A 24,110-nucleotide genomic window follows, 5' to 3' on the forward strand; every position below is an offset into this window, starting at 1 on the left:
GTGTCTCACAGCACTCTGGCAAGGAGGCATTTTTAATATTTCTATTTACATTTGGAAAACAATGAATGCTGAAAGGCCAAGGAATTTCTCAGGGATGCAGCTAAGAGGCAACAGTGTGAGTCTTGAACCCAGACTGCCCCGTCCCCCCAGATGCCAGGATCTTGGTCATATTGGGTCACTCACCCCAGTGGGCATGCCCAGGGTGGCCCTTATTCATTGCCATCAGTGGCCCCTGACTCTGTGCTTGGGGTTCCCATTTGGGGTCAGAAACTTGGCTCATCTATTCATTCAGGGTGTTGTTTCCCAATAGAAAAGCACCCTTTTCTGCCATTGACCACACTGACTCCCAGAGTTAGCTCTGCCGATCTTAACTGTTGGACAGGAGTGCCTTTGCTACCGTTCCACTTGTGTGTGGGCAGCCCTCCAGGGGCCCGATCTTTGGCTGTGAGTATTCACTGAAGCTGTTCTCATTTCCTGATGGAATTGACACAGGGACTGCTTAAGGCCATTCTATTCAAAGTTGAGCCCTCAAAATTTCAGAGTAGTAAGACCTGGGAGCTGGATGGAAAGCAGTTTCCTACCCCTTCACCTGACTCACTCTATCAGTAACTCTGGAATCTGCATTTTAGCAAGATCTCCAGGGGAGTCATAGGCACACCTGAAACGGAGCAGGACCTGTTTCTGTGTGTAGTACCTCCCCAACTTCTATCTAAAAAAGCTCTTGCCCCACTGGTTGGCAGTGCATGGGGGGTAGGGGGTGGGAGGTGTGGAGTCAACCTTTGGACAGATGACCACTGCCTTATCCCCTCTTGCCTCAGTTGCCAGCATCTGAAATAAGCAAACTTTCCTTTCTACCAACCTGGCGTGCATATTGGCTTTTGAGTGGTGAATGGCTAGACCCCACACATTCTTTAAGTAACAGATTTTGGCCCCCAGCATGGGGCTGTTACTGCTGGCTCCTCTGCTTTCATGGCACCTGACTCTCCTGGGGTTTCCAGGAGAGAACTATGACCAGAACAATATATGAGCCTGCTGCCTGTGGCTAGCTAGCCCAAGTAGGGAATTTGGAGGATGTTCTCAGCAACCGCCAAAACCATTTGTTTTGAGGATCCTCCCTATTTCTCCTCTTCTCGGCACTGGCTGCCCACTTACGCTTATCCTTGGTGGAATGGAAACTTGCATTTGGGACAAGCCGACAAGCTCCAAGACTGGGTAAGTCCACCAGTGTGCACACGGGCAACCCTCCCATCTGTGAGTGCCAGTGCTATTCGGGCATTCTTGCCAGTTGGTTCATATGTCTATCTGCCATTGAGGACCATCTGTGAGTACCAGAGCTATCTGGGCATTCTCGCCAGTTGGTTCTGATGTGTATCTGATGTTGAGATCAGTCTGGAGCACGAGGTGCTCTTTGGGCACCTTTGGCAATTGGTCCTGATGTGGGTCTGATGCTAAGGACCTTTTGTGAGCACTACCTGCAATTTGGGCATTTTTATCAACTGGTTCTGACATTTGTCTACTGTGCTGACTGTTTGTGAGCATTGAGTGACATCTGGGCATTTCTGTCAATTGGGTTCTGATCTCTAACTACCACTGAGAATTGTTTGTGTTGGGGAATGTTTGTTTGGGACTCTGTACCAGTCACCCTCGGAGAGGGTCTGTGACAGATCTGTCATTTTGTGTGTGAGTGTGTATTCCACCTGTGTGATTGTTATTTCTGTTGCCTTATGTAAAATGGGAAATTCAGGTTTTATTCATTAAGAAAAATTTTAGCTGTAAAATGACAAAAGAAAAAGAAAGATGACTTATTTTTAGACAATGTGTGGTAACACTATTCCTTAGACTCTGGAGAAGATTGGTTAAGATAAAACTAAAAAACACAAAGATAGGTTCTTTTTACATATGCAGTTAGGGAAATCTAACTTGATAAAATGCATTTTTCAGATCCTGAGAAAACAAAAATATGCCTGGGAGAAAACTTGAAGATAACATTGATCATATCCTTGAAATACCAACACAGTCCACTTTGCCTGGAATTCCAGCCTGGGGTTAATTATAGAACTTCAAGCTAAGAGAAAACTTTATAAAAGGAGGAAAGCCTTTTAAAATTGAGTGTAAACTTGACTATCCTGACTATTACCCATAAACTGATAAGCTTAATTGCAATGCCTAATTCACGAAATGCAATAAGATGGAAAAAAATGAGGTCTCTGGATGTTTGTGTGCCTCAGTATGTGTTTTTGTCCTTGGATAATATTGCTGAGGTTAATTCGTAAAGGAGATCCTTTTAATTGACCTTAAAAATATAATTACCTGCAAATCAAACAAAGCAAAATTTACCTACTTTTGTCTGCTTTTAAACCAAGAGGAAAATTAAAGGTGTTTGGATTTATTAAACATGCATGATATATCATTAGAGAAAATTATTCTGTGAAGAAATGTTTGTTTTTAGAGTTATGGAATATGTTCTTCAGCTTGCCAATCAGAAAATGCTGGTATAACATTTCAATCACTTGTGTCTTGATTTTGTCAAGATCTTCAAGGGTTAAAAATTGTGGTATATAAAACTGACAAGGAAAACATTTCTGTGTTTAAAACAAGTAGGATATGTGTTGTTGGCAAAGAGAAAGTATAAAGAATGGGGATTTTTTGGCAAAAAAAAAAAAAAAAATGATGATGACTTTGTCCTACAGTTGTTTGGTTCTGGATGAAAAAATACAGGACAAATTTATTTGGATCCAGAAAATGATACAAAAGACTTATGAAAATGGAACTTTGAGAAAAGAATTTTGTTTTTTGTTTTTTAGGGTTGTTTTTTTTTTTTAGTTTTATTTACCGAAAAGAATTTTGTATGTTGTCAAGATTAAGAATAGACTGAATTTAATTACGGTCATGAATTGTGTTATTAACAGTAAACTGATACAAGACTGAATTTGTTTTTTGTTTTGTTTTCATTCTGTTAAGAAAACAAAGTTCTCCTAGATTATTGATCTGATTTTGGTAACATAGATTTCTAAGGGAAAGTAATTGTTTGTTTCTAACCATACTTTTAACCCTAGAGTTCAAGAAGGAAAATTGTCCAGTAAAGTTGAACAGCGTATAACTGCCCATGATGTTGGCTTTCCTGGTGGCTCAGATGATAAAGAATCTGCCCGCAGTGCCAGAGACCTGAGTTTGATCCCTGGGTCAGGAAGATCCCCTGGAGAAGGAAATGGCAACCCACTCCAGTGTTCTTTCCTGGAGAATCCCATGGACAAGGAAGCCTGGAGGGCTACAGTCTGTAGGGTTACAAAGAGTCAGACATGGCTGAGCAGCTAATGCTCAGTTTTCAAAGCTGCCACGGAGTGTAACTACTCATAATGTGTAGCACTGCTGGTTTTAAGTTGACTGCTTAAAGCACATGTACAATGTTTGTGTGACAATTGGATGTGAACGATAAAATGTGTACCCTAAAATGTATAAAGCATTTCCCTATGAATACACCTCTGAGCCTGTTCATGATATCTGATTAGTTTCCCCCAACGTGGACGACTAGGCACATATATCAACAAAAAGGAGGCCTAACACAGAGGGACATGGATGGACCCAGAACAGGCAAATGAACCACTCTAGCAATGCTGGAAAAATATATTGATCATCAATGCTTCCTATGAAAGGAGTTTCAATCAAAAGGGGAAAACTATGGAAGAAATTTTCACATATTGAGGTATGGGAAAGTCATTCTGGCCTATACATGACTTAAGTTGAACTCTGTGTGTGTGTGTGTGTGTGTGTGTGTGTGAGTGAGTGCTGTCGCTTCAGTCCTGTGCCAACTCTTTGCCTGCCAGGCTTCTCTGTCCATGGGATTCTCCAGCCAAGAATACTAGAGTGGGTTGCCATGTCTTCCTCCAGGGGATCTTCCTGACCCAGGGATCAAACCCACATCTCTTGCAGCTCCTGCATTTCAAGGAGATTCTTTACCGTTGAGCCACTGGGGGAAGCCCAATTTGAACTTTAGGCTAACCAAAACAGCCTGTTTGTAGCCTATTCAACATAGGCTCTCCATCCCCCTTCTGATGTCTATGTCAGAAGTTTCTCAGTCCTTTTTCACTGTAATAAAACCTGCCAGACAAAAGCTCTGAGTGATCAACTCTTGTCCCTGATCCTGAAGCTAAATCTTCTTCTTTGGAGATCACAAATCCAACACTGTTCACCATAAACTATCATCTTGGGGGCTCGTCCGGGATCTTCAGGACAAGGCAAGAACACTCAGAGCTCTAGCCTCTCTGCTTTCTCAATATACACGTTTTCTGCCTTGTTTTACTAACTCTACATTGTCTTTGTGTGTGAGTGATTGAAAACCTATGGGTGAATCCTGTGGATGGAACTTTCCTTTCTCGTTCATATTTTCCTGGTCTTTTTGACCATTCTGTAACTGCCTGGGGGATTAGAACTGCTAACCTAATCTGTTGGATCATAGACTTTTTAAGGGACTTGTGATCCATGCCGTTAGTATGTACTTTTACATAAACCCCAAGCTTGGGCTTCCCTGGTGGCTCAGAGGGTCAAGCAATTGCTTGCAATGCCAGAGACCTGGGCTCAATCCCTGGGTCAAGAAGATCCTCTGGAGGAAGAAATAGCAACCCACTCCAATATTCTTGCCTGGAGAATCCCATGGACAGAGGAGCCTGGTGGGCTACAGTCCATGGGGTCACAAAGAGTCAGACATGACTGAGCAACTAACAAACATACACTTTACATTGCTTTAATCATTAAGACAAAAATTAGTACAAAGGTAGATTTTGATTATTATCCTTATTGTAATATGTCTAGTAATTTTCAAATGTTTGCCCAGGTACTATGAAATTTTATTGCCTTTCAGGTTCTGTACCAATCCCTCTTCAAGATTGAGGAGCATCAAAGAAAAGGAGGAATTGAAACAGCAGGCCTGCCTACCCTTTTGCCTATGGAAAACTTTAGTCAAAGAATAAGTTTAATCAGAGAACTGAGAAATGTGGAAACAAAGGAAAACTGTCAAAAGAAACTAAATAATAATAATAATGTAGTCATTAAGCATAGCCAAGGACCTTTAGTTCTTTCTCAAGGGCCACAGATAATATTCTGAGCCATATCCTGTGAGCTGTCTTGCAGATACTAAATCACGAGGCAGGAAAGTTAGCTACATGATGACCAGATTGTGCCCAAGATGTAAGCTGCCACAATTCCAAGAACTGGCTGCAAAGAAATGGGGACAAATGGACCCTGGAACTGAAGATTAACTGTACCTAAAACAACCAAGATGATGTTGGTCAGACTACTAATGATGGTTTGAAAATGACTTTCAGAGATGACTGTGCTGTTTCTTCAGGCAGTAACCCCCCTCCACTTCTCTCTATAAAACATCTTGACATCCACTGGGAGTCAGCCTTTGGACAGCCATCTGCCACCCTCTCCCCCCACAGTTTTCAGCATGTGAAATAAGCAAACTTTCCTTTCCACCAACCTGGCCTGTTTTTGGCTTTTGAGGGGAGAGCAGCCAGACCCCACACACACCTTTTGGTAACACACTCAAATTGGAAAAACATCAACTTGGGGGGCTTCCTCTGGCCATCATTTTTTCCTCCTATTCAGAAGACTCAAAATGACTCTGTATCAGTGGATATTCCAGGACCTCAGGCTCAGGGCAGTCACTCTCCATCTCAGTGAACCAGAGACTCCTGGCTAGAGAGAACAGAGGTCAGTGGCAGCCACACTTGAAAATGGCTCTTCTTCATAAAAGTGTAAATTTCATGTTTTTTTCTGGGAGTCCTAGTTCTCAGATTCCCAATAAAATCAATGACACAGAAGCTTCACTTGGGATCTGACCTGTCACCGATCCTGGTTACATTTTGGCTCTGATGTACTTCCTGAATACAAGGACTCAGAGCTTTGTAGATAAGTTTAATGCACATTTTTAAAAAGATTCCATATATAAGTAATATCATATCTTATTTGTTTTTCTCTTCTGACTTTACTCTGTATGACAATCTCTGGGTCCACCCAGGTTGATGTAAATAACATTATTTTGTTCTTCTTTATGGCTGAGTAGTATTCCATTGTATACATGTGCCATATCTCTATCTATTCATCTGTCAATGGGTTTATCTACAAGACAGAAATAGAGTCACAAATGTAAAAATCCAAATTTACGGCTAGCAGAGAGTTAAAGGGGTGAGGTATAAATTAGGAGATTGCTATATATAATGGATACCTATATATAACTCTCTCTCTCTCTCTCTCTCTCTCTATATATATATATATCCTCTATATAAAATAGATAACTAAGAAGAACATTACTCAATATTCTGCAATGACCTATTGGGAATAGATTGTGCTATACACCTAAAACTAACACAGCATTGTTAATCAAACATGCTCCAATAAAAATAATTTTTTTTAAAAAATATAGTAAAATAAAAGGACTCAAAGCTGAGTCCTTAGAAGCTGAGCCTGTAGAAGATCATGTAGGATTCAGTTCAGTGTAAGAGGATGGAATCCTGGCAGCTGGCAATGAGAGCTCCGACAGAACCTTAGCTTCATTTCTTACTGCCTCGGCAATCACTTCTCCTGGGTGTTTATTTAATATCCAAGAGATTAATTTTGACTAAATGTCCTAGAGTCTTATCCTGTTAAGAAGCATTTATTGTCTACTTAGAGGGATGCCTTGAATGCATAGATTGTAGGAGGATAATGCAAGCAGAATACCAATTAATTGTGTTACTAGATAGATGCAAGCTCTAATGAAACAATTAGGTGGCCTTATTCAAGAGTAAGCCTGACCAAACAATGCATGATAAATAAGAAAACCAAACTTGAGTTTCAATTGTCCAGAACAAGGGTTCTTCAATGTGGACCTCAAACAAATCAGTTTAAGTCTGTTTTTCAAAAACGCTTAGTGTAGATTTCCTTTAAAATTAATTTTCTTTTCTATTTTCATATGGTACTAAAATTTTATGTCCACCATCTCCCCATCTCACTTCCCTCCGTCTATCTCTGTATCTGCCACCCCATCCTTGAAGTGTTTGCATCTCTCTCCTTGTGATCACACGACTTATTTTAGATCTGGCCTTCAGAAGATTTCAATCTGCACTTATAACAGCCAGAATTTAACTTCATTCTGCATCTTGGACAAAGCAGCAGTGAGAGATGTGTAGAGATAGACATGACATGACATGAAGAAGAGTGGGTGAGGGAAAGATAGTGTTGAGAGAGGCAAAATTCAAGTGGGAGGGAAGCTAACCAATAAATAGAGAGGAGCCAATAGACGATCAAGGAGAATAAAGACCCTGTAAAAAAGACTTTACAAGATGATGTAAAGCCTTTACAGGGCTTTACAAGATCCAGATGAGAGACCCTCAACTAACCATGGACTCTGTACCAGAAATCTAACACTTCTCAGCTTAATTATGTTATAAATAATAGTATAATTATTTCACTTACAAAAACACTTGAATATCCCTTCAGGTAGAATGGTCAAAAAGTCATTGTTATGTCAAAACTTGAAATAAATATGCTTTCATTTTTTTAATATGCACAATACTACTAATACCAGCAAAATTACTACATATACTGCACGTAGCTTTCCAAGCAGCAAAAGTGAAGAAGTGCTTTGGCGAGTAGGAAGTATAGAATATTTGGTCCATATGTAGTTTTCAAAAGTATCTTCTTAACTGATGGTGGATCCAAGCAAAAGCAGATCAACCAGGGTGCAGTCGGCTCGGGTGCTTAAAAGAATTTGTTGTGGAAATCTTCATTTTGGCCCTCATGGATATCTAAGCATTTCTGATGTTTACCTCACTTTTGAAAATGAAAATATACAAGCAAACATAACTAAATCTATTTTTAGGGATACTCATAAACGTGGTAATAATATTCTTTAAAGGAAAGAGATGCTAAACATAAAACTCAGGATGAAAGTTGCCTGCCAGAAGGAAGGCAACAGGAGGCACTATGGGAAATCACAATGACCTTTGGAATATTCTCATTCTTAAACTGAGTAGTGAGTATTTACCGTATTTCTAGAATCATAGCTTACATGGTATATGTCTTTATATGCATAAAATATCACATAATAAACATTGTAAAAATCATCCAAAAATTTTGTTACACTCCCAAATAAATCCATAGAATGTCAATTCAGAAACATCCCAGTTATGAAAATTCATGTCTGAACACTAATTACATGGGGGATGTAAAAAGGCTCATGCTTTGAAATGTTGTTTTGTTTGAGTTGAAAGCAGAGAAGACATCAGTCTGCCAGAGAAATCAAGCAAAGGACACTGGGCCCTTCTGTCTCTTGGTTGTTTACGAGTGTAAAAATGATAGTTTTGGTTTTTACCAAAAATAATTCTAAGTATTTTTTTTTCCCAGAGAAACTATAAGCTTTTCAGATAGACTACATGAATTTCCTTAAATACTATCGCAACTACGTGTTTTGGTTGGAATAAGTGCCCACAAATGCCATGAGGGTTTTGACGAACAAACTGAAATAAAGAATCCACTAAAATTGTTTTTAAATCATTTTATTTTAAAAAACTAAGTTTATTACAATAATCAGAAAATAACAAAGACTTGTAGAAGAGCAAGCGCATTAGGTATATTTAGGAAGCAGAATAGATAAATGCAGAAGAGGCTGCCCTAGGCAACTTTTACCTCTGTGAATGACCAAGACCTCTGAGGGCTGGCTCACTGGGAGATGTGGGTCTTTTCAGACTCCTATGATGAATCAAGAGTAAATTTTATCAGTGTAGTAGGTTACATGAAAATGAAAAAACCAGCTAAGAAAATGCAGGATACAGCTAATATTCCAGTGGTCTTGACAAGCTAGAACAGTTGACCAAATCCAACAAAATATATTCAATAGGAGTATATGTAAAGTCCAACACATGTGTTTTAAATATACAGTAAAAAAAAAAAAGTACATGTGAAAAGAAAAGATACCCAAAATGATATCTATTTCTGCAAGAATAGGATCAAAAATGAGGTAACTGTTTCCTACTCTGAACGGGTCATTGAGAAATCTTGCATTTGTTCCTGAGGGCACCATCTTAATGTTGAAGAAAACAATCAGGTTAAAGAACTGTCTTGAACCAATCTTATAAAAGGAACAGCAGACACCCAAACCAAAACTGAGACGATGCCACAGGGATCGGAAGCCAAAGGTCAACGTGTGTAGTTATTTCAGGGATTCACATGTGAGGAGGGAGCTAAATTTGCACATTTTTCTCTTTGATGGTGAGGACATGGCCAAAGAAAGGGAGAGTTTAAGCTAATACGTATCTTCCCTAGAGATAAGTAAACTGAGGTAGAATACTGTAAAGGAAACAAATATCTAACTTGGGATTATGTTAATTTTAGGTTAATTTTAAGATTGCTTCCAAATCTGAAGACTGTATGTGTGTTGGCATGCATAGGATTTTAAACCAATGTATTTTTTCCAATTAATACAGTTTTCCAAAATTTTTTAGAAATATATATCAGCACGATAAAATTTTGACTAAACAACAGCGTAAAATCAGAGCTAAAACCAGAATCAAGAGAGGTTAAATAAACTGATGTTAAGAAAAAGAGTAAACCAAAAAAAATTAAAAAATAAAATAAAACACGGTGATCAAGACATTTTCACTTTCCCCTTGGCTTGAAACATCAGAGCAGGCGTCTGTCTTCCTGGGGCTTCCCTGGTGGCTAGGTGGTAAAGGATCCATTTGCAACACAGCTGACATTGGTTCAAATCCTGGGTCAGGAAGATCCCCTGAAGAAGGAAATGGCAACCCATTCCAGGATTCTTGCCTGGAGAAATACCATGGATACAGGAGCTTGGCCAGCTACAGCCAATGGGGTCACAAGAGTTGGACATAGATAAGCAACTAAAGCACTGCCCCCACTGTCGTCCTGACCCTAGATCCTGACCCTCTTTTCTGAGAGCATTTATTTTAGAAAACATGTAAATTCCTTCTCTGCCTCTCAGAAATGTAAATCAACTCTCAATCTCTCCCCCCTCCCTCATTTTACTACCTCAGAATGTCTTTCTCCAGGACCTGGGAGCCACCATTTGAAATGTGCTCATCAGAATCAGTTCAGTTCAGTTCTGTTCAGTCACTCAGTCGTGTCTGACTCTTTGCAACCCCATGGACTGCAGCATGCCAGGATTCCCTGTCCATCACCAACTCCTGGAGCTTGCTCAAACTCGTGTCCATCGAGTCAGTGATGCCATCCAGCCATCTCATCCTCTACCGTCTGCTTCTCCTCCTGCCTTCAATTTTTCCCAGCATCGGGGTCTTTTCCAATGAGTCAGTTCTCTGCATCAGGTGGCCAAAGTATTGAAGTTTCAGCTTCAGCATTAGTCCTTCCAATGAATATTCAGGGCTGATTTCCTTTAGAATTGACTGGTTGGATCTCCTTGCGGTCAAAGGGACTCTCAAGAGTCTTCTCTGACACTACAATTCAAAAGCATCAATTCTTTGCTACTCAGCTTTCTTTATTGTCTGACTCTCACATCCATACACGACTACTGGAAAAAACATAGCTTTGACTAAAAATAATGTCTCTGCTTTTTAGTGTGTTGTCTAGGTTGGTCATAGCTTTTCTTCCAAAAAGCAAGCGTCTTTTAATTTCATGGCTGTAGTCACGATCTGCAGTGATTTTGGAGCCCTCAAACATAAAGTCTGTCACTGTTTCCATTGTTTCCCCATCTATTTGCCAAGAAGTGATGGCACCAGATGCCATGACCTTAGTTTTTTGAATGTTGAGTTTTAAGGCAACTTTTTTCACTCTCCTCTTTCACTTTAACCAAGAGGCTCTTTATTTCTTCTTTGGAACCAGTCTGTTCTTCCATGTCCAGTTCTAACAGTTGCTTCTTGACCTGCTTAGAGGTTTCTCAGGAGGCAAGTAAGGTGGCCTGGTATTCCCACCTCTTGAAGAATTTTCCACAGTTTGTTGTGATCCACACAGTCAAAGGTTTTAGGGTAGTCAATAAAGCAGAAATAGATGTTTTTCTAGAATGTTCTTGCCTTTTCGATGATTCAACAGATTTTGGCAATTTGATCTCTGGTTCCTGTGCCTTTTCTAAATCCATCTTGAACATCTGGAAGTTTGTGGTTCACATACTGTTGAAGCCTGGCTTGAAGAATTTTGAGCATTAGTTTGCTAACGTGTGAGATGAGTGCAATCGTGCAGTAGTTGAGCATTCTTTGGCATTGTCTTTCTTTGGGATTGGAATGAAAACTGACCTTTTCCAGTCCTGTGGCCACTGCTGAGTTTTCCAAATTTGGTGGCATAGAGCTGCTGTGCTCATCAGGATATGCCTTGACTAATCTTCCTGTGCAACTAAGGGAGCTTGACAAACTCAGAGGGTGTAGTCACAGAGACAAACATTTGAAAACTCAGGAATAACTCAACATTACACACACCTTGTTGCTCAGCCCATCCTCTAACCTCCTCAGGTGCTTTTTCACTAGCTCACCTAGCACTTAACAATACTCAGGGCTTTTATTTCAGCAGAAATTAGCTCAGAGTGAGTGCTCTCTCCTACACTGCAATAGACTTGAATAAAATCATCTTTGCCTTTTAAACTTTCTCCAGGGCAAATTTTGCTTTGACAGCCATGGTCAAGGTAAGACCTAAGAGTAGGGAGCCAGAAAGGAAACCCAGAGCTATGCAGTCACCATCATCTGGCAAACATTTCCATATGCCTATCAATCCACTGCAATGACAGAGAACATAAAATACATGGTCTCCTTATAGGGTGTGTCAACTACAAATTGACTCTTGCCAAGAGCATTTGCCAGTGACTGAACAGCAACAACAAGGGCATTTGCCATCTGCCTCTGCAGAAATGGAACTTTGTGGTGCTGCAGCTGCTGACCTTCAGCACCCCCTGAGAGTAATTCAGCGTGGAAAGTGAGACACTTTGTGCTCCAGGGAAATTGGTAGACAGGTCTTCAGACAGATATTATCAGGAATTGATTTCATGTTCCCAATCCTTGCACCTCTTCATATCTAGAAAAGCACTAACTCCCTTCATGGTGACATCAGTGCCTCGTGACTAGCAGAAAACCTTTTGTAAAGTAAGCACTTGGCTGCACTGAACTCCCTTTTCACTGAGATCTTATATATTGATCTTCCCCCACTACCTCTTTGAAGCAGTTTCTCAGAGCTATTTGAGGTGCTGTCTTCCAGGCTGCAGTCCTCATTTTGCCCAAAGAAAACTTAACTTGCAACCCTCATGTTGTATATCATTTTAGTCAACAGATGTGACCACAGGTGACTTTAATGCAGTCTGGAAAATGCAGAGTGGCTTGAAATCCTATCAAGTTCCCTGAAGGAATCATACCTTTCTATGACTGGCCTTGGAGAGAAAAGCCCAAGGTGCATATGTAAAACTACAGCAAGAACAACAATCAAGCAAAAAGCTTTTGACACATCTAGTGCTGGAGAGTGAAAGTGAAGTCGCTCAGTCGTGTCTGACTCTTTTAGACCCCATGGACTGTAGCCTAACAGGCTTCTCCATCCATGGGATTTTCCAGGCAAGAGTACTGGAATGGGTTGCCATTTCCTTCTCCAGGAGATCTTCCCGACCCAGGGATTGAACCCAGTCTCCCACGTTGTAAGCAGACACTTTACCGTCTGATCCACCAGGGAAAGAGCAGGAGGCAATTATCAGGCATAAGCAGGAGTGGAATTGCTGACTCAGTGATGTGGAAAGAACAGTAAAGCCTGCAACTCCGACTTGATTATTATGTGGTCTTATTACCAAGTCTAAGCTTGCTCTGCTTGCCACATAACAGGCCAATGAATCCAAGAGATGAAGTATCAAGGCAAGGAATATGATTTTATTCAGAAAATAGGCAGACTGAGAAGATGGCAGACTCATGTCTCAAAGTAATCATCTTGGGGTCTGGATCCCAGGTTCTTTTATAGAATCAGAGAAGCCATGAGGAATTAAAATCAAAAGGCAGAATAGAGAGGGAGAGTCATGATAAGTCAAGTTAAAAGGCTCTTCAGTCTTGCAAAACATCTCCCTTGAGGGGCCAGCATTCAGAAGGATGTGTTAATCTCTTCATTTTGTTGTAACTATTTATAGGTCAGCAGGGTCAGATTATCTCTCTAAGAGATAAACAAAGGCTCTTTAACAGTCAAGCAGAGGGGCAGGGTCCTCTGAGTCAGGCTATTATGTATGACTGTAATAACAAAGGCAACAAAAAGCAAGTCAAAGAAGCAGTTTCTAACATAGAGGCAACTAACTGGCTTCTCCCTGCAACAGTTACCAAGGGATGTACTTCCTCTTTCTTTCTCTCTCTAGTAAAGAGAAGTGAAGTGAAAATCACTCAGTCATGTCTGACTCTTTGCGACCCCATGGACTATACAGTCCAAGGCATTCTCCAGGCCAGAGACTGGAGTGAGTAGCTATTTTCTTTTCCAGGGGATCTTTGCAACCCAGGTATCGAATCCAGGTCTCCCGCATTGCAGGAGGATTCCTTACTAGCTGAGCCACCAGAAAAGCTCCTAGTAAAGAGAAGAGCCTATATTTTGCTCGTTGGTTGGCCACTCCATTGCTAATATAAGCACACATCTGCTCTGGAGCAGTGCCTACAGCAGGTCACAGAAGTAGTCCAGGCCCCCTCGGCCCAGCCATCAGATGGACACTTGACATCCAGCTCCCTGGCTGGCTCCAGGCACGCCAGCAGGAACTTCAGAGTCAGGTAGAGGACACCAAGCCTCCCACCACAGCTGTTCTTGTGCTCAAAGAAGTGTGCTCAGCAGTCTGGCTGCCCCACATGAGATGTAAATATCAAATATCATACAGGGAGAGAGAGCTGTCCCAGAGGGAAGACGAACCAGGAAGTCAGCATCTGTGTTAATGATACAAACAGTAACAACAGCAGCCAATAACACTGCCAGCCCGCGTGCTATACGTGCCTCAAGTCTCTGCATCGTTCTACAACCCAATGAAGAAGATACTATTATTATTCCTACTTCTCTAAGGAAGCTGAAATTCCCATATTTAGTGAGAATAACATTTAAACTAATGCTGATTCTAAACCCATATTCTTGTTAATAAATCCAGTGGTCTTCAACTCTAGGTTAACCATCAAGTCAGCTGGGAAGCTATTTAAAATATCAATATCTGAGTCCCATTCCCCAGAGATTCAGATTAATTGTTTTGGGGTGAGACCCAGACATTAATGTTAAAAAAAATTAAGTAAGTCCTTCTGAAGGTGACTGTGCTGTGAGCTGTGTCACTGGGCTATTCTGTTTCTCCTCCTGCCATTTCTATGGTAGAAATAACAGCCAGAAATTGATGCCAGCAGAGACAAAGCTAGCTTTCACCAAGCTCTCCCATCTAATTCACCTCGGAGAGTAGCAGTCTAGCCTCCACGCTTACCATCCAACTCAGGCTGCACCTGCCAAGATCATCAGTTAACTTCTACTGACACATCCACAATCATTTTAATGCTCATCTTCCTGCACTATTTGATTCTGTGATTAGAGTATCAAGCTTGAAACTATACCCCCTCCCTTTTTTGTAAAACATGCTAACTGTCCTGTGCTCCCAGTGGATTTTCTGCTGTGGCTTATACCTGTCATCTTGCTGTTTTCCAGGGTCCCTTCTTGACCCTCCACTTTTCTCATTCAGCACCTTTGCACCCTGTAGGGCTAGGTCACTCTGCCCAACATTATCAATTACCCGCCAAGGAAAACAAACTCTTCCTGCCTGTAGCCAGTCCCTCTCCTGGACCTCAGTTCCATGCACCAGCTGTATTCCAAATGTCTCCACCTGCTTCACTGTAGACCAGGATGCTGGACACGGGAAAGGGGGCCATTACAGCTCAGTAGCCTGGGGTCTGTTATACCATGAGGGGCCTACCATATGCCTTATGCAAGGTGGAGTGCACACTTACTCCTTAGCTCCTGAGGAGGAGGTAAACCCCTCATGCCTTCTCTTAGAGTCAGAGGACAATGTTCTGCTGATAGTGAAGGAAAACTTACCAAGAATATCATTTTATCAAACTGTTAAGGGAACAGAAACCAAGGGAAGTGTAACTGTTGGGTATTTGCCTATTTCCAGGTACTAGGACTCAAGCCAAAGGAGAAATTGTTCAGACTCACGGTTGATTTGCTATTACTCAGACTTCTGTACCCTGACTCTTTGTACTGCTAGCTAGAACAAGTATCATCAGGTTCTCATCTTTTTTTTTTTCCACTTCAAATATTTAAGTAGAGAAATATAATTTATTTCCCAATGACTGCCTCAATAAAGACAAATTGTTTGTTTTATATCTCAGTGTTTGATAAAGTAATGTGTACTCATTTTACCCTGTAAGGTAATAATACTCTGAAAGAAATGACTTTATCACTGTTTATTTTAAAATTTTATAGGATTATTCTGAATAGTCATGATACTAGCACTGATAGTGATACTGTTATTTTCTCTAATGAAATGTTTTATAATTTATAATGCCTGTTATTATAGTGTCTATCTTAAATTTTTATCGCTAATACATAAGAACAGAAGAACATTATAGCATCCCATCCTTTATTTCATGAGTTATGAATGAGTAATACCTTAAAGGCACATACATTGAGCCTCTGGTTCAGTAATCAAAATCCAAATTTATATGAGTTACAAGCCTAGAGGTGCTTGTTCCATGTTGTGATAATTATCTGGATTGAGATTCCATTTCATTTATAATAAAGTGCAAGTGCTACAAAGACAAAAATGCAGTTAGGAGGTTTACACATGTAGTCACTGGATTGCTGAATATATAAAATATATTAAAATAATCTCTACAGTATTAAATCTTTAAAAAATTCTGCCATAATTTCTTTTTGCGTACAAGTTAATACGCATGCTGTGAATATTGGATGCAAAAGTTTTCCATGGATTCTTCCTTTTTGCTTCTTAAGTTTAATGTTAAAAAACATCATTTTCTCTGTGTTCCACATAAGACTTGCTGAAACTTGTCCATGAACACAGAGATCTTCAGGATATTACTATTTTTCATTTCTTGCTTCAACTATATCTCTAAACAAAAATCTTTAGATAAGATGGTTTGCAGTTTAATTTTCATAGGAAATGTGAATCAAGAGTTGGAATCTATTGCCTTTTTAATACTAATCTAACAGCAAGAAAAAGTCAAGCAGTTTCCATGGAAACCAATCATCATTAGAACTGTTTTTCTTGATATTCAGTTGGATATGAAACAGGTGAATTCACTTTCCTTCCAACACAGAACCATGACCCACTCTGTAAAATAAAAACCTCATGAGATATGTGCCTGACTGATGTGTTTCTGAGTAATATTTTCGGAAGGAACAGGAATTACCTATTAAGGAGGAGCATTGATAAATCCCAGAAGTCAGGCATTTGGCCGACGCCCACCTGGCCTTCTATGACCCACAGACATTTCCACTGACCACAAGGGAGTCAGACACTTTTTCCTGCAGCCTGTGGACCACAGACATGCAGATCAAGACAGAAACACCCTGGCTGCCAGCACAAGTTCTTTTTGTTATTTATCAGGAAGACTCTCAGCCAAAATCAATAGTTTCTGATCTCCATCCCCCATCCTCCATTTCCCCACCTGGACAATTTGTAGTTATTAACAAAGCAGAAGTCCTAGCTTGATAGAGATTCCAAGAATTAAAAACAGATTCAAATAACCAGTGGGATCTTCAGGGTAGAGACCCAGAGTATCAGTTTCCACCTATGTAGGTTAGGATTTTGTAGTCACATGCCAAGAAAATGGGATGTCAGAAGACTATCCTATAGCTCAAACCAAAAGGAGTGAGTTGCTCCTAGATAATGAAACTGAATTTCAGGGATTGCTAATGTTAGGTAGTTAAAATAAGAAAAAGGAGTCCAGAATGGTGGTGGCTAAAAGACAAGGAAGGGAAAAGCCCACAAAAATAGAACAAAGGAAGGTCCAAGGACCAGAGTGAGGACCTCAGGTAGAACACGCAGCTCTCCTGGCCAGCCCAATTTACATAGGGTAGGCCTAGAGGGAGAGGAAAAAAACATATAAATAGAGGAGCCAAAGGGGAAAAAAACATACAAATAGAGGAGCCAAAGGGCCGGGGCTCGCTCACGCGCTCTCTCTGGCTCTCACTCCTCCTCGCGTCATTTGAGTTGGTATGCACTCATGCTTTGAGGATGTATCTTCCTTTTATTTTCTGAATAAAACTGAGCTGTAACACGGAGCTGTAACACAGTCTGTCCAAGAGCTGAGACACAGTCTGTCCAAGGGCTTTAACTTCCGTCGCTTCAAATTTTTGTTGTGACGAGACAGAATTGAGGAAATTACATACTCCCCTGACACTAACATCTTAGTTTTCACTGAGGGAAAAGTACTTGGTGGTCTCCATCAATTTAAAAAATACCAGCAAAGTAAACACTCTGGAACTCAGTCTCTGCAGAATCTTTCTATGCTAAGCCCCACCGTGAGTGCTTCCTTCTGAAAGTTAGGAGTGAGGTAAATACAGGTGACTTGGTGTTCTTTCTAGAACATCTGTTGTACAAGGAAGACAGCACAATAAAACTAAGGGCCTGGATGAACTTTGGAATTAGACAGAGTGGATTTCTTTCATAGCATATGACCTCAAGAAGTTTATTCCACCTTACTAATCTTGACTGTTTTCCAGCTATGAGATAGAAATAACTGTAAGAGATGTTTACAGAAATAATTGGGCTGTCTTATGCAAAATAAATATCACTATGCCTTACACTTAATTAGTACTCGAATGGCAGCTAGAGTGCAAGCATTTTCAAGTTTTTTGATGATTTTGGTACTCATTAGAACATAGTAACTGGGAGAGAAGAAATGAGTCCTTCTACCTGAATGTTCTAGTTGTACCTCCCTTTCTTTTGGCACCGAACATCTTTCTTGATTTTCCTAATGACCATATTAGAGGTCATTTCTAATAACCAACTGAACCGTCTTGTATGTCTATAGATTTGTGTTAGTGTGCTTTCACATTTCCTTCTGATACATTTTCTGAGGAATGAATTCAGTGGTCAAGAATCTCATCTGTGAAAGGTGTTCTAATTCTTCCAGGACAACTGGCTTCCTCCCCTGTGTTCCCACCAAGAGAAGGGCATTCACTTCACTGGTTGGTTGGTTGTCTGTGTGTCTCTCTCCCTGGATACACAGAAGCTCCTTGAGGGCAGAGACCAGGACTGCTTGTCCTTATTGAACTCAGGAGTGTGAAAAACTTTAAAGTACACACTTTGGGAAAACAAATACTGAGAATTGTTCTGGCCAGCAATGTCATTTGGCATTGGAGAGTCACTGGGGATGGAAAAGCACAGTCAGACATGCTGTGAGATTTTCTCTAGTAAATGCCAGAGTAGAAAGTGACTGGGCATTTGGGAGCTCCCAAGAGCACCACATTTGAAGTAGCAGCTTTGGAGTGAGTGCTCTTTTAGGACTCACATCTGTTCTTCATATTTCGTTGTTCAAAGACTATGCACAGCAGAATGTAAAATATCAGTAAATGGTCTTTTTTGCTGGAATATAATTGCTTTAAAATGTTGTGTTAGTGTCTGCTGTACAACACTGTGAATCAACCATATGTAACAGTTTTTAATCCTTTGCAGTCTTACTTTTGTCTCTTAAAAATTAAGAGAAAGTTATCATTAGTCTTAAAGGATCATTAGCTACTCAAGACATCAACGATAATGAGAATATGATCTTTGTTCCATTTCTAAAATTCTCGAGACACAAAGAAAAGTTTTGTCAAAATTCAGCTTATATTTCTAAAATATAAGAAGGATGAAAACCAAATAATCATGATAATCATAGTCATGTGAGGTCAATGCCATTAATAATAGCAAATTGAGTATTAATTCACACTTGCTTTGTGTGTAAAAATGTAACAAACTTTAATTGCCTTTTATTAAACTTGTTTTAAAAAAATTATTGGTGATCTCCCCATTTAATATGCTAAACACATTGTTTACATAAATGGGATTTTGGCAGTAATGTTAAGAATATAAAATTGAATTAATCAAATCAAATATTTCAAGAAAAGTATATATATATCTCATCTCTTCAGGTTAAGAGAGAAAAGATCGCTCTACTTTCAAATGCATTGTCTTACCATTACAAAAACAGCATAATCATACTAATAGAGCCAGACATGGAACAACAGACTGATTCAAAATTAGGAAAGGAGTATGTCAAGGCAGTATACTGTCACCCTGCTTATTTAACTTATATGCAGAGTACATTATGGGAAATGCCAGGTTTGATGAATCACAATCTGGAATCAAGATTGCTGGGAGAAATATCAATAACCTCAGATAAGCAGATGATATCACTTAAATGGCAAAACATGAAAAGAAACTAAAGTGCCTCTTGATAAAGGTGGAATAGGAGAGTGAAAAATCTGACTTAAAACTCAGCTTTCGGAGAACTAAGATCATGGCATCTGGTCCCATCACTTCACGGCAAATAGATGGAAAAAAGTGGAAACAATGACAGATTTCATTTTCTTGGGATCCAAAATCACTGTAGATGGTGATTGCAGCCTTGAAATTAAAAGACCCTTGCTCCTTGGAAGAAAAGCTATGAAAAACTTAAGTGTATTAAAAAGCAGGTATCATTTTGCCAACCAATGTCCCTTTAGTCAAAGGTATGGCTTTTCCAGTAGTCATGTAGGGATGTGAGAATTGGACCATAAAGAAGGCTGAGCACTGAGTAATTAATACTTTTGAACTGTGATGCTGGAGAAGACTCTTTTTTGTTGTTGTATGTATTTAATACTGATACAATTTATTTTAGATTTCCATTCTTGACATAAAACCTTCTTGGCTATGTCATAATATTCTTTAATTTGTATATTATTTTTTTTTAATTTATGTATTTTTTAATTGAAGGATAATTGCTTTATAGAATTTGGTTGTTTTCTGTCAAACCAAAACATGAATCGGCTATAGGTATACATATATCCCCTCTCTTGAACCTCCCTCCCATGTCCCTCCCCATCCCACCCATCATAGTTGATACAGAGCCCCTGTTTGAGTTTCCTGAGCCATACAGCAAATTCCCATTGGCTATCTATTTCAGATATGGTAATTTAAGTTTCCATGTTACTCTCTCCAAACATCTCACTCTCTCCTCCCCTCTCCCCATGTCCTCTCTCCCCTTTCTGTATGTCTGTTTCTCCACTAATGCCCTGCAAATAAATTCTTTGGTATCATCTTTCTAAATTCCACATATATGCATTAGTATATGATATTTATCTTTCTCCTTCTGTCTTATTCCACTCTGGATAATAGGCTCTAGGCTCATCCACCTCATTAGAACTGACTAAAATGCATTCCTTTTTATGGCTGAGTAATATTCCATAGTGTATGTGTACCACTACTTCTTTATCCATTCATCAGTTGATGGACATCTAGGTTGCTTCCATGTTCTAGCTATTGTAAATAGTTCTGTAATGAATAATGGGAAACATGTGTCTTTTTCAATTTTGGTTTCCTCAGAGTATATGCCTAGGAGTGGGATCCCTGGGTTATATGGTAGCTTTTTTCCTAGGTTTTTAAAGGACTCTCCATACCATCTTCCATAGTGGCTGTATCAATTTACATTCCCACCAGTGGTGCAAGAGGGTTCCCTTTGGAGAAGACCTTTGAAAAATCTCTTGACTCCAAGGAGATCAAACGAGTCAATCCTAAAGGAAATCAACCCCAAAAATAGATTGGAAGGACTGATGCTGAAACTGAAGTTCCAATACTTTGGTCACCTGATGCCAAGAGCCAAATCATTGGAAAATATCCTGATGCTGGGGAAGATTGAGGGCAAGAGGAGAAGGGGGTGACGGAGGATGAGATGACTGAATGGCATCATTGACTCAGTGGACATAAGTTTGAGCAAACTCAGGAAGTTAGTGAAAGACAGGGAAGCCTGGCATGCTGCAATTCATGGAGTCAGTAAGAGCCAGACAACACTTGGCAATTGAACAACATCAACAAAATAGTTGAAAGAGGAGGATTTAGGGGAGCCACTGATTTCTTCATCTTATCCAGGTACAACTTGTGTACAAAAGTACATTTTAAATTAAAATAAAAATTCTGAATTTTTACCAAAATATATTCTACTGTTACATAACAGAGGTGGAACAAAATGTGTAATATTTATTCTGAGGACTAGTGACTTTCAAGTATATGCTTTTTAAAATAAATTTTAGTGGGAATAAAATTTCTGAAAACCATCATAAATTGTATTGTATTTAGAAGGACCCAACAAGCCTCATGCTAAAAACAGATAAACTTATTGAAACATTTAAAGTGGAAATTGATACCCATTTCAGAGAAAATACACTTACCTGCAGTTCCTCAACCTGCAACTTATTTCAAATTTATTATGGGAAATTACATGTTTCCCATTCTAGTTTTTTTTCTTGAAAACAAAGACTGACTTTAGAAAATTTAAATAGCACAGTTAACTCTAAATATTTCCATGGTATCTAAAATTCAACTATGAAGACATAGTCCTAACTAGCTTTCAAAACCTTCAATGATATTTTAAAAGCATAACATTATAGAAAAGTGCTATTTGGCAAAAATCTTTATGAGAACAAGAACAGTGAATAGAAAACAATAACAAATATAGTAGACATTAATCCAAATGCATCAATAGTCACTTTAAAATGTCAATGATCTAAATACACCAGTTAAACGGCAGAAATTGTCAGTGAGTAAAAAATTAAAGCTCAACTATATGTTGTATAGAAAAAATCAGATTTAAGTATAAAGATACATATAAATTAAAAGGAAAGAGATATAGAAAGATATACATGCAAACAGCAATCAAAAGAAAATGAGAGTAATAACCATATTAACTTCAGACAGAGCCGACTTCAGGACAAGGAAAGTCATCAAAGATAAAGATGGCATTGCATCGTGTCAAAGAGTGTATACTTCAAGAAAACATAACAATTTTATGTGTATAGGTACTTAACAACAAAGCATCAAAATACAAGAAACAAAACTGCAAGGAGATTGATGAATCCACTATTACAACTGGAGACTTTAACACTCCTTTTTCAGAAATTGCTTTCCAGGTGGCGCTTGGGGCAAAGACCTGCTTAACAATGTAGGAGACACAAGAGACATGGGTTTGATCCCTGGGTTGGGAGGATCCCCTGGAGAAGGAAATGGCAACTACTCCAGTATTCTTACCTAGAGAATTCCATGGACAGATGAGCCTGGTGAGCTACAGTCCATGGGGTCACAAAGAGTCAGATATGACTGAAGTGTTTAGCATTCTTAGAAATTAATGGATTCAGGAGGCATCAAATAAAAAATAACATAGTTTAACAGCACTATCAAACAACTGATTATAGACACCTATAGACAACTGTATCCAAAAACAGCAGAATATATGTTCTTCTCAAACTTATGCAGAACATTCATCAAGATAGACCACATTCTGGGCCATGAATCACACCTTACCGCATTTAAAAGAATGAAATCCTACATCTACTTACAGACCATAGTGAAATTAAACTAGAAATAAATAACAAGAAGATAGTTGGAAAATTTCAAAATACTTAGACATAAAAAAACTTTTGTTTTTTTTCTAACACATGGTTCAAAGAAGTAATATGAAGAGTAATTTTAAAATATCTTGAACAAAATGAAAATAAAATAAAACCACCTTATCAAAATTTGTGAGATACCGTGAAAGCACTATTTAGAGGGAAATTTGTAGCATTGAATACATGCCTTAAAAAAAAAGAAAGACCTAAAATAAAATATTCTAAGTTTCTAAGAACAAATTAAATCCAAATCAAACAAAAAAGAAAAGAAAGAGAAAAATTAGAGCAGAAATAAATGAAGTTGAAAATAAGATATCAATACATAAAAAACAAAATAGCTTTGGGCAAAATCAACAAAATTAATAAGCCAGACTTCTTTTTAGAAGACACAAATCACTTATATTAGAAGTGAAAGAGCTACAACACTACAGCTACCCTGAGCTTTAAAAAGATAGTAAAGAGAGACAAAGACCAACTCTGTGCCCACACAATTTATAACCCAGATGAAATAGACCAGTTCCTTACGTTACACAATATGTTAAAAACACACAAGAAGAAATAGACAATCTGAATATAGCTATTAAAGAAATTGGATCAATTAATAAGCTTCTGAAACAGAAAGCAACAGGTCAAGAAGGATTGAATTCTACTTCTGAATTCTACCAAACACTTCAGGAAGAAACGACACCAATTTTCTCAATCTCTTCCAGCAGATAAGCAGAGGGAATATTTCTTAATTCATTTCATAAAACTAGCATTACCCTAATATCAAAACCAGACAAAGACATTACAAGAAAACAAAACTACAGATTAATCTACTTCATGAACATAGATGTAAAAATCTTCAACAAAATATTAGAAAATCAAATCCAGCATATATTTAAAAAAAAAAAATGTACACCACCACAAAGTAAGATTTGCTCGAGTTATGTAAGTCTGGTTCAACATCAAAAAATCAATTAATGTAACAGATAACATCAACCCACTAAAGAAGAAAAATTACAGTCATGTTAATCAATGCAGAAAAAAATATTTGACAAAATCCAACTCCCATCTATGACAAAAGCTCGCAGCAAATTAGAAACAGGGGAGATTTTCCCCAAGTTGATAAAGAATATCTACAAAACATCTTCCCCGGTGGTTCAGATGGTAAAGTGTCTGCCTACAACGTGGGAGACCTGGGTTGGATCCCCGGGTTGGGAAGATCTTCTGGAGAAGGAAATGGCAACCCACTCCAGTATTCTTGCCTGGAAAATCCCATGGACGGAGGAACGTGGTAGGCTATAGTCCATGGGGTTGCAAAGAGTCAGACACGACTGAGCATCATTTGCTTTACTTTACTTTACAAAACACCTTAACTAACATTATAAATGGTGAAAAACTCCAAACTTCCCCACTAAGATTAGGAATATAGAAAAAATGTCCTCTCTTACCAGTGCTTTTCAACATCATGTTGGAAGTCCTAGCTAATATAGTAGGACAAGAAAAGAAAATAAAACTGTACAGACGGGGAAGGAAGAAATAAAACTGGTTTGTTTTTCAGATGATATAAC

The sequence above is a fragment of the Bos grunniens genome, chromosome 9, assembly GCF_055505025.1.
Source record: "Bos grunniens cultivar Pamir isolate PY7600 chromosome 9, Bosgru_T2T1.0, whole genome shotgun sequence".
NCBI classification, from domain to species: domain Eukaryota; kingdom Metazoa; phylum Chordata; class Mammalia; order Artiodactyla; family Bovidae; genus Bos; species Bos grunniens.